This window comes from Vidua chalybeata, chromosome 9 (genome assembly GCF_026979565.1).
Source record: "Vidua chalybeata isolate OUT-0048 chromosome 9, bVidCha1 merged haplotype, whole genome shotgun sequence".
Lineage (NCBI taxonomy): Eukaryota > Metazoa > Chordata > Aves > Passeriformes > Viduidae > Vidua > Vidua chalybeata.
In genome coordinates this window covers 22,093,936-22,105,345 of record NC_071538.1, presented here as the reverse complement: position 1 = coordinate 22,105,345, position 11,410 = coordinate 22,093,936, and positions in this window count along the sequence as shown.

Below are 11,410 nucleotides of genomic sequence, written 5' to 3'. Positions count from 1 at the left end.
GGGCGCAGGATGCTCCGGCGGGGATCGGGTTACGGCAGCCGTAGCCTTAAAGGGGCCGAGCCGCCGCCGCCACCTGCTGCCGGGCTCCGCTCGCCGCCTCCGAGGAGCCGCGGCTTCCCCGGACCCTCCTCCCCGCCCGCCCAGCGCTGGAGGCCGCCGCCCCCTCCCCGCAGCCACCTCCGCGAAGGGCCGCGCGGAGCGGGGCTCGGTAGCCCACGGGAATGGCCCGGGACCGTCCCGCAGCTCCTCTGCGCGGCCCGAGCGCAGCCGCGGTGACAGCGCGCGGCGGGACCGCCCGCGCGGGCAGCGGCCCCGCCGGCCACCCCGGCTGCCACCGCCGCCCCTGCGAGCCGCCACCATGGGCGCAGGGGCCCTGAACGCTGCTGAATGTTCATGGTGATTGTGCTGGGGCAGGATAAAGGCCAGTCTGACATAGCAGTTCACCTTCCAACATTTGTCACTGTGTCTTTCACTTACACAGCCCGGTTGTCTGAAATATGCCAGGAGAAAAATGCTGACGTGAGCATTCGTGTCCTAGGAATCCATTTATGCACTCCTTGGGAGCACTGTACAGCACAGAGCCATGGGGAACACACCCATCACAGAGAAAACAGGTATTGCTGATACTTGCTATTTACTAAATTCAATGCTGTGGTGTATGAATTTTATTTTTTATTTTACATTTTTGAGCTGTTGTGTTGAAAAACAGAAGCAAACTTATGCTGACAAAATTAAATATGATAGATGTTGCATCCTGGGGGATAGACATAGTCTTTCACCAACTAGAAAATGTAATGGTCATGACCGTTCCTCTTGGCATTCTTTTGCTATCATCCACATCCTAAACCACCTCAACATTTCAATTAATGATTTCTGATTAATAAATTTAAAAATCTCTTCTAACAAAATAATCATGAAGGTACTAATGTACATCTCACCCTATAGTTTAAGCTCCAGCTGACAAGTCATCTACCCCACTATGTACACTGATCTCTCTTGCAAGACATCTCCGACAGCAGGAATGCTGTGGCTTAAGCCTGGATAGAAACTGATGTTGGCTTGCCTTAATGCACCAATCTGCAAAATGCAGAAACCCAGGTGCTGATTAATGAGGCATTGAGCCATTCCTGCTGCAGAAGTGGGAACCTGTGGGAGGTGGGCAGGGCACACTGCCAGCATCTCTAACTGTTTCCAGCCAGCTTGGCGTAATCCATTGCTGGGCATGAACCAACTACCAGGTGTTTGTGTAAACATCGGAACTACTAAAGTTTGCTTTCGTTTAGACTTGCGTCTTATGATTGATCAGTTTTTGAATTGATTTTTGTTAACAAAATTTTATGAGATGTCCTCAGATAAGTGAAGGGGATCCCATTCCTGCTTCCAGTCTCCTTCCATTTCAAAAACAGATGGACAAATAAAGACAGCAATACCATAATTTCACTTAATTTCTTAGTGAAATTAAGATTAAAACCTCACATTTTACTCTGATGTCATATTATTCTTGATATAAATTAATATTTCAACCTATTTTCTACTACATCTGCAATTTTTAGTGAATCAGAATAGCCATGAAATCCTAAGAACTCCATGGTAGGATCATAAACCACTTTTAAGATCACATAAACTATAAAAATTCCAAGAGAATTTTTTCTTCATCAATTCACCTTCCAAAGAACAGCCCTCACTTTTTGCTTAATACAGTACCAGTTTCTTTACATATGCCTCTTTCTCTTTTAAGTTGTAACAGCTGTGACACCAGTACTCCATATGGACAAGCAGTGGACTTCTGGGGTGATGGAGGACCTGCAGTGGAAGTAAAGGCATGAATGGTTGTCCTCAGGCCTGCAGGTACTGGCAAGGACTCTTTCCTCTCATGGTTAAGAAACAAAGGCCAAAGGCTCTGAACAACAAGCTCTGGCAGATTTAGTTGCTGTGTTTTAAGATGTGATTTCTCTCAACTGCCTGAGGTCATGATCATTCTAGGAGAGTAAAACAATTAAAGTAGGTGTTATTTTAACATGCCAGCCTGTGACCTGGAGTCCCCACCATAAGAGTATAGTAATACCTAATAGCAGAGTAAAATAGACACTTGAGAGTGGTAATGTCTTAAACTGAACGGGTAACTCTGCCAAAGACCCCTTATCAGAGCTGTAAGCCTCAAAACAACCCATCACCATTATGCACTTACAGGTTAGGTAGCATCTAGAACACAAACCAGACTCTCCCCAAACCTCTGTATCAGGTCTGTGTAGCACACAGCCTACCAAAGAATTCCTCTGGCCCAGTGTGCTGCGTGGGTGAAAGAAACGAGTTTGTCCTGCCTCACTGCTCTCTTCTTGGCCTGAGATCAGCACGTTGTTGAGCACGCAGCAGATCGTGACCAGAGGCAATGGCCTCTGTCAACAGCCCATAACACGTGCTGGGTTGAGAGGTGCTGACTTTAAAGGTGAGAATGGTGATGCGCTGAGGATTCCTCACTGGCAACTCCTCTCCACATGAGCATACAGCAGGGTATCTCACACACTTTTAACTAAGAAAATTTGCAAATAAAGAACTAGCTATGGGGAAGCATGAAGACATTGCAGTAGAAGGGAAACCTGTAGACATGGTTAGATATGGCTACCATATCCAGGTTGCCTTAGATTGGTTGTCTGTCCTTTTTTTCCAGTCAGAATTGTTCCAATCAGAACTGTGTATGTTTAGAATTTTGAACTGTGTATGTCTAGGATTCTTGGTATCTAATAATCTCATAATGTTATTGCATATGTGCAGCAGTCTCAACCTTGGATGTCCCATGTCCAGCAATCCCAGAGACCTCAGAGCAAACACCATAGGCCCATATTCTATAGCCAGTGTAATGCCAACAAAACTAAGGGAGTGCTCTACTACTCCTACAAAGTGTTGCATGAACAGACCACACAATTACTTTGAGCATTTCCAGCAACTATAAGGCTTTCTGTACTTGCATGATGCAACTGGAGCACCTTTTTCTGCATCAGAAATAGAGTAGCCAAAGGGTGGGATAAAGAGCCACCAGAGCAGTATCACAGCCAACTGGCTGCTGTACAGTGGCCACAATCTGGCTTTCACAACTAATACACCTCTTCCTCCTTCCCTTGTGATGTGCAGCCACCACCTTCCTGCTGCTGCAAACCAAAGTTTCCCCTGCTAAATAGCAATTGCCAAGAACTTTCCTCGGTAACAGCGGCAGCTTCTGAAGTGAAGCTTCAGAACAGAAGGGAAGTACTGGCAATGGGCTTGCTCAGGTGAGCTGCAGAACAGAGATTTAGCAACACAAGGCAAAAAATAGCAGTGTATTCCATATCAACACATATGCATAGCAAAAGTAGGGAGGATGGGGAGGTATCACAGTAGCATTTGCAGGTAGCAGCATAATTCTGTTGGCTTCTGCTGAATCATCTTATTTGTACTATGTAAGAGAAAAATAGGGCTGTGCTTTTCATCTGTTCTTTAATTACAATAAAACTTCTTGATTATATTGATGATTTTCAACTTCATGTCAATTAAACTCATAAATTCCATAAATGAAGAGCAAATTTGGATAAAATGGATGGGATTTGTTACACCAGGGTAGTAATTGGAAGGCAGCCCAAGATAAGTAGTCAAAGTCTGCAGTAATATATCCTCAGCTGAGTTGTACACACCTGTTCCATACCCTTCTCCTTCTGGAATTACTTTCAGAGTGGCACTTCAAGTATGGTAAAAATTTGTCGTCAGATGACTCCTCCCACTAAAATCTGCAAGAGGGATGTGACCATAAAAGAAAAATACACAGTAACCTTTCAAAAGTATGCCTGTAATTTCAGAATTGTGCTTTCCCTGAGCCTCCTTCTGCCAAGAATGAAGCCTTTATCATGGTTGCTGTACTGAAAAGTGAGACATAGGTGAGAAAGAAAAATACTTTTGGAGCATTTGAAGATTATTTCAGTTATGGTTTTAAATTTACGCAGGATGTAACTAACCTTTCTGTCTGAATTTACCCACTGTAGTAAGAATAGATCTTACTGAATGTTTAAAGCCTGAGTAGTTTATGAAAGAAATTATATAACATGGTGTTGTAGAAGCAGTAGATTGAATTCAGTGACCTAAAAAATGCTTACATTTATTTCTGTCTTAGGAAGTTCCTAGGTCTACCTGTCAGCAGCAGGATATATTCCCAGAAAATCAATTATACATGTAAACAAAAACATCATGGAGATTAAAGACCAGATGAAAGAGCAAGCACAATTCTTCTTTCACAACACTGTGAATCAAGAGTAACTTCACTGAAGCCAATGCGTTACAGTGGTGTGAGTGAGAAAAGAACCAGCTCCATTGTTTGAAAATTACTTGGGCCACCCATGGAGTCCAATCACAGGAACTGCAGGCAGTTAATATTGCAGCATTTAATTCAGAAAGCCCAAGTCTGAATAGAGGAGACCGAAAAGAAAGGATCTGGTTTTCGTAAAAAAAAAAAAAAAAAAAAAAAAAAAAACTGAAAAATAGCAGCAAAATGGTGAATGGAAACAAAAAAAAAAAACCAAAAAACTCAATTTCTAAAAAAACTCCCTCCCAAAAAAAAAAATCTGCATAGACCAAAGAACAAATCTGTATGCTTTGGGCTTTTTTTAACACCCTGCAGGTACCCAGTTAACAGTGGCTGAGCTGTACACTTCCCTGAAGGGAAAGTGTTATCTTGGCTTTCCAAGCAGCAGACACATTTTGTGAGTCGATGCATACTGTGCTACACCTACTCAGATGAGTGCTGCAGAATGAGTATCACACCTTTCCAGCACAGATCACTGTAACATATCCTACCACATTTTTAGGTAGTAACATACCTTCACTTTCCCTGCTTTAGTTTACTCCCTCTAAACACATGCTCCATTTTTCATCTGAGGTCAGTGAGTTGAACTTTCCCAGCTCCTGTCACCTCCCATTTGAGAGAGCATTTCTGCCAGTAGTACTTACTGTCCATACGAGAACAAAGGCTTGTTTCTGGAAAGCTGTCTGTTCATGAACCTCTTCCTGTCCCTTCTTCAGTTTTCTTCCAGTTTTTCTGTCTTCTCCATTTGTGTCTCTCATCACACACTGTCTCTTTCATCTATTTACACCTCACCTGCAGCATTACCCTCTCCACTGGTATTATTGTCCTGATTATAACTGTCCAGAAGCTACTGAGGACCCGTAAAACAGCACATTGTGAGCTTACCCTGCTGCACTAGAAACCCCTACACTGATGCACCACGTCAGCATTATGACAAGACGTCAAACCACATTAAGATGTGCTGAGTATTGTCCACAGAATTTGCAGGAACGCCATCTCTCTTTTTCTTTTCCAGGTCACTGTCTCCCCTTTTTTCCCCCTCTTCTACTTTATATTCTATTTTACTATCACCTTTTCCTTTTCTGTCACTTTATTTTCTTCCTCCCCACAGTTATCCTCCCCTGGCTTCCTTCAGTGTCCACCTCACATTCCTCCATGCATTTTCTTCCCTCTGATGTGCCTGCACAAAGGAGTATAATGGAGGCAGTACTGCAGCTTTGTTAAATGTGTCCTTGGCTCTTTAGTAAACAGAGCTGTAACTGGGTGCATCTTTGGGATCTGCAAACCACAAAGTGTTTCATTCCCAAGGGCTTAAGCCAGAGAGCTCTGAGATTTTAGAAAACTTCTTGGTTCCCTAATCTCCAACATGAAGCACACGGCAAACAGCAGGAAGAATTTTGAAATAACACCCGATTCTTTTCTTCACATGCACATATTTCCTTTTGCTTTGTGAGCTGAGGCTCTTAGCAACAAGAGAACAGGGTAGTGACTAGAATTTGATGATGTCAGAAAATTGAAAAATATGTACTTTGTAATGGCATACAATTGGAAAGAATAAAAATAGTACCAAGCAGTGCTAAAACCAAACAAAATGTTTCCCAATAATTCAACATAGAGAGGGTCAGAAAGCAATCTGGGTTTTAACGTTCTGTCTGGCAATTAAAATCAGCATAATTCAAGTGCAGAACAAAATAGTACTTGTTGATACAAGGTATTTTGTTTTATTGATAGCATCAGACTTTCAGGTAAAAAGACAGAGCACATGCTTTGGATGGCATCACTCATCTGTATGCTAAAGATAGCTTCTAAGCCTCGCTCAGCTCAGTCTGAACTTTGGCACACACCACAGCAGCTGCACAGCGTGTCACTGTGCCTCCTTCAGCACACACCACAGCATGGAAAGGATGGTTGGATATTTTAATGGTAGATGTGTTAGCCCGAACAGGTCAAGTAGCTTCTTCAGACAATATAATTCCCTCTGAATGCTTTGGCAATTTTTTCAGATTACGCTATTCAACACCATACCTTACTGATTAGACAAATACCAGAAATATATTGACTACAAAACTCAAGAAAACCTAAAAATAAAGAAAATACAAAATTAATCCTAATTCTGTATGTGAGATATATATATATACAGATATATATAGAGATAGATGATAGATAGATAGATAGATAGATAGATAGATAGATAGATAAAAAAATGCTAAGGTGGAAGAGTTTCACCATGAAAATGTATCATGCAAACATAATAAATGGATTTGAAAAGTCATTTTGTGAATTGCACCAAATATATTGTCTAACTGAATAAATTGCAGGAAAATTGCATTGTGATATACACAAATTAGAACATCTTGGTTGTGGTTTTTTAGGTGTTGTCCATTTCCTTTTATTTTGTTGTAAACATACACATTTTTCTTCGATAACTCCACTGGGACTGCTCGAAGAACCAACAGATGTGCACCTGCTCATCTGATTTGCTGAATAAGGGACATTACACATCTGGAGTGGCTCTGGAGATGTCCTCTTCTTCTGTTTGGAAATTATGCTCCAGTGGAAAGAGGAATCTCACCACTGAAAGTGGAAACTTTACTCTTAAAGGCATATTGGACAACTGTAGCTGCACATACACAGATCAAAACACTGCAGTCCAATGCCACGTTCTGCACTGCCAAGTCAGGTGAGTTCTGCCCACACTGTACTCCACACGTATGCACTCCTCAGTTTCACTTGGAACAAACCTGTTTTTTCTTTTCTGTGTACAGTACTCTTTAAAGGTGATTGCAGTTACAAACAATTCATCAATTAAATAATAGTAATGATAATAATAATCATCATCATCATCAAGACTTATACAACCTCTTGGCTTGACTATTAGCTACTTAACAATTGCTTGTATTTACAATTGTACCAGTCCTCCAACACAAACGTACAATCAAAAAGACAACTATTTTTTCTTCAAAGTATTCTAAAAAGAATATGAAATCACATTAAAGGTTTCTTTTTGGAAATTATTTCTATTATTTATTTTAGTCAGTGTTAGTAAATTGGAATCTGACATTGGAAGCTGACATAAAACTTGTGTTTCCACATGTATAAAGTTTTTTTCTTTTCAGTAATATATTAATCACAAATCAGCTAAATAATTAATACCATAACTTAACTCTAAGCAATTGTTTCATTATCACTGTTTAATTCACAGGCACTAGAGTCGACCAACTAACTCTCCTGACACCTTAACGACACATTAAATTCACAGTAACTAATGCAAATGGTTTATAATTTCCTAGCATTCATTAAAACTGTAATAAAGGCAAGGACATTCTTTTCTTGTACTGTCAAACAGAGAGAGAACAGTGTTACACTTCACCTGTGGTTAATGAAAAAAAATTGAGGCGTATCTGTTTTTAAATCTTATCACATAATTAAAGACTGTTAAAGTACAGTGCAGAGGGCAAATTATGTTGGCAATAGCTGGACTTTAGACTGTGTCAGCTTTTTCTTAACAGGGTTTGCTATGGTTGATACCTTACATATTTTAACTAAACAGAAGAAAAAAAAGAATTTCATATTTTGAAATAGTAATATTTTGTCTTGCAAGTATTATATACAAATATACAGAAATTAAAACACTGAGATACCTTTGGCAGCCCTTGCAAACTCTGCAAATAATTCAATTTATCTACATTGAGAGCTAGTGGAGTCATTACATTCAATTTACTTAAATAGTACTTGATCAAATCCCTAAACCCCCAGCCATATCTGGCAACATCCCCAAACAACAGTCAACAAATTAAATATTTTTAAACACAACTGCATGAATAAAAGATGGAAGAAAAATGGGGGGAAAAGAACATGAAAGACAGTGTACAGCAAAACCAGAAGACATCTTCCCTTCTCTTTTAATATGACCAGTTATTTCCAGTCCAGCATGGCATTAATTCAATGCTAGACCTTTAGAACCCTTAACAGCTCAGAAAATTGTCCTCACTTTCAAGTGAGTAGTGTTTCCTTACAGAGAAGGGTGTCAGTTCTGCTGCATTTTGCATGCTCATAAGGAGGTGAGGGAGAGAAGACAGAAGGATGAGAGGCCCTTTCCTCAAGCCTAAGAATGCTGAGGGCTGGGCACTCAAACCCAGAGCTGTGACAGCAGCAGCAGCCCCACAGCTGCCTGGGTTTCAGAGAGAGGAAAAGCTGTGCACCCAAAACAAGCTGATAGCTTGGTCTCATCTATCTCCCTGCACAAGCAGTGGTCACGTTTTCTGACAGCAGGAACCCAGGAAAGGCTAAACCAATGTGCATTTCTCTTCATCCTCCTTACAGATGCGTACATGGAAAGCTCAGGAAAACGCCAGTCAAAAAGCAGCAGTGAATAGGTAGAGAATCCTACATCCTAATCCCCAAGTATCCTGCAAGTTTCATTTAACATATCAGAAAACAGATTTCCAGGAGATTAAAAATAGACTTCAAATCTATTTTTAGGTGTGTTTCTTTATTTAAAAAATACCTTATTTTTACAGGCCAAGTTGCCTGCAGCACCCAAGTGACCTCCAGGCCACTCAGTATTTTTAAGGAGTGAAACAGCAGTCTCTTTCTCCTGACCTTTTGACCAGATAGAAGAGCATTATTTTACATTACATTACAGGGACTGCTCCCTGAACACACTACCCAGCAATTACAAGTTGCATTATGCAATTTCAGTGCTGTCTACTATAAAAGATTCTGCTTCATAAAAGCACACCCAGGATGCACCCAAATGGTTACAACGCCTTGTGTCATCAAAGCCACACGTACCAGCCCTCCAGACACACTCTCAGATGTAGCAGGTTAAAGAAACATTGGCTGGCAGTGTGGCTCGTGCCTGTAAGAGAAAAATATTCTCCTTACAAATTGCTACTTTGATACTAAATTCATACATGGTATTTAGACTTAAACAAATTTCTAAAAACAACCTACTCTCCTACTTCCAACAACTATTTTCAGAAAACTTGACATTGCCAACAAGAGGGAAATGTAGGAGTGAAGGATACCTCATTTATTGAGCTGCTGTAAACTCACAACCATTTTGCTGTCTGTCACTGAAAATTAAAGTGTAAAGAAAAGCAAATGGGAATGGGAAAAAAATAAAATTTTTAAAAAGTTTTAGTATGGAATAAGCCTTATTATTTGTGGAATTCAGTTCCACTTTTTTGGTATTTAGCACAAGCATTGTTTAAGTGTTTGCAAGTGCTGAATTTTTATATCTAAACAAAAGAGACTCAAATGTATATGAGAAGTGCCCTTATACCAGGAAGCACAGCATTAACTGTAATGTTAACATGAGTATAACAGATTTATTGATTGCAAATACAAATCAGGACTTCTAAGATTACATTCCTTTAATTCTAATGACTAATAAGAAAGTGTAACTACACTTGGCCCAAAGCACTTGAAATTAGCAGCTGTCTAAAGGGACAAATCTTGCCACAGACTGGTTCTGATAACATCCTAATTTTTCCTTCAAGTGAGATCAGCCAGCAGCTTGTCTCCAGTTGATCCCAAATGGTCTACTCCACTGATTAACTTAAAAATACCTTTTCTTTCCTGACCACAGAAGTTGTTACAACACTTAGGATGTCACTGCTCTTCTAGAGTCTTCCAGATGCAGTTTGCATTTCTAATATTAAAGAAGAACCCACTTAGAAGTCTTCAGGTTTTGTCTAATCAAAAAGCATACCACTTCTCACAGTGTTTCTAAAAACACCATAAGCACCTACAAAGAAATAATTGCTTCTGGAAAAAAAAAATCAAGTTTACTCATATAACATATCTGTTCTTACAAATCACTTCTATGAAAATATCATGCAGAAACTAAGAATAATATTTAGATACATTTAAATAAATTACTGAGGTTTAACATGATAAATGGTTCCACATTACAATCTTTTCCAATAGCAAAGCCCAAGTGATTCCTGTCCTTTTTCTCACCCAATTGTTTCTACCATTTTGCTAGTTTACTCATCAGTAGTGCTGATGCAACTGTTTGTGGAGCTGCACTCTAAGCCAAAACAAGAAAAAATTACTTCATTTTAGAAGACAGTACACTCACTCTTGTTCATAGGTGTAATTTTAGAACCTATAATTAGAAGGGAAAAAAAAAAAAAAACAACAACACAAGTATTCAAAGTGCCAGTTAAGAAATCATTAATAAAAGGTATATTTCAGTTGAATGGAAAGATTTTTGTTTAACAGTTAAGAGTTAGATCACTTACAGGTGGAAACTCAGAAAGGGAATTACTGCCAGATAGCCAAAGCTGTCTACATTTCATTTCAGGGGAAAAAATGGTTTTATTTATATTCCAATTACAGCCTTTCCTGCTGGAGACAAAAGAACCTGAAACACAAAGAGGGAGCTTTGCTCAGTTCCCTTTAGTGCCCAGCAGTGTAACTTTCAAAGCAGACATGCACCCCAGGTACCAGGAGGCTTCCACAGAGAATATTCACGTTTAAAAGGAGAGCAGCACATCTTTCTTGGAACATTGTCTCACAAGTGGTACATGGAAAAAATATTATACCTATTTTTTCCTATTCAAGAGTTACAGAGTTGGACAACAGTGACCAATTATTTAGAACAAGTGTGGTTCATTTCTCCTTCAGAAATGTTCAAAGTTAACTTCCTGCATCAGTAGCAGAGGTGTCAGAGGCAGCCTCTGCACCTGCATCACTTTCTGTGGAATGATTTTTCAGACCAAGTGCACCACTTCCTCCCAGACATACAGGTCACTCACTCACTTGCAGTATCAGTGATTTTGCAGACTGGAGAGCAGTATCCAGCACTAATCACTGCCTTCCTCATGGAAACCCTGTACTTCACCTGCTTCACATTGCTTAGCTAACACGGCCATGTTGTGCCAAACGTTGCATTTCATATTAGCTGTGCATATATGCACAGCTGATGCTGAGATGAAGATTTCTCAAGGCACTTCCCAGACTGGAATCATGGCCAAGTGTTCAGCACACACCTGGAGGAGTAGACAGCAACCTGCTTTCTTCAGGACTGCTAACAGTTGTTGCACTGAAGTCTCCCAGGCCCAGAACGTGGTA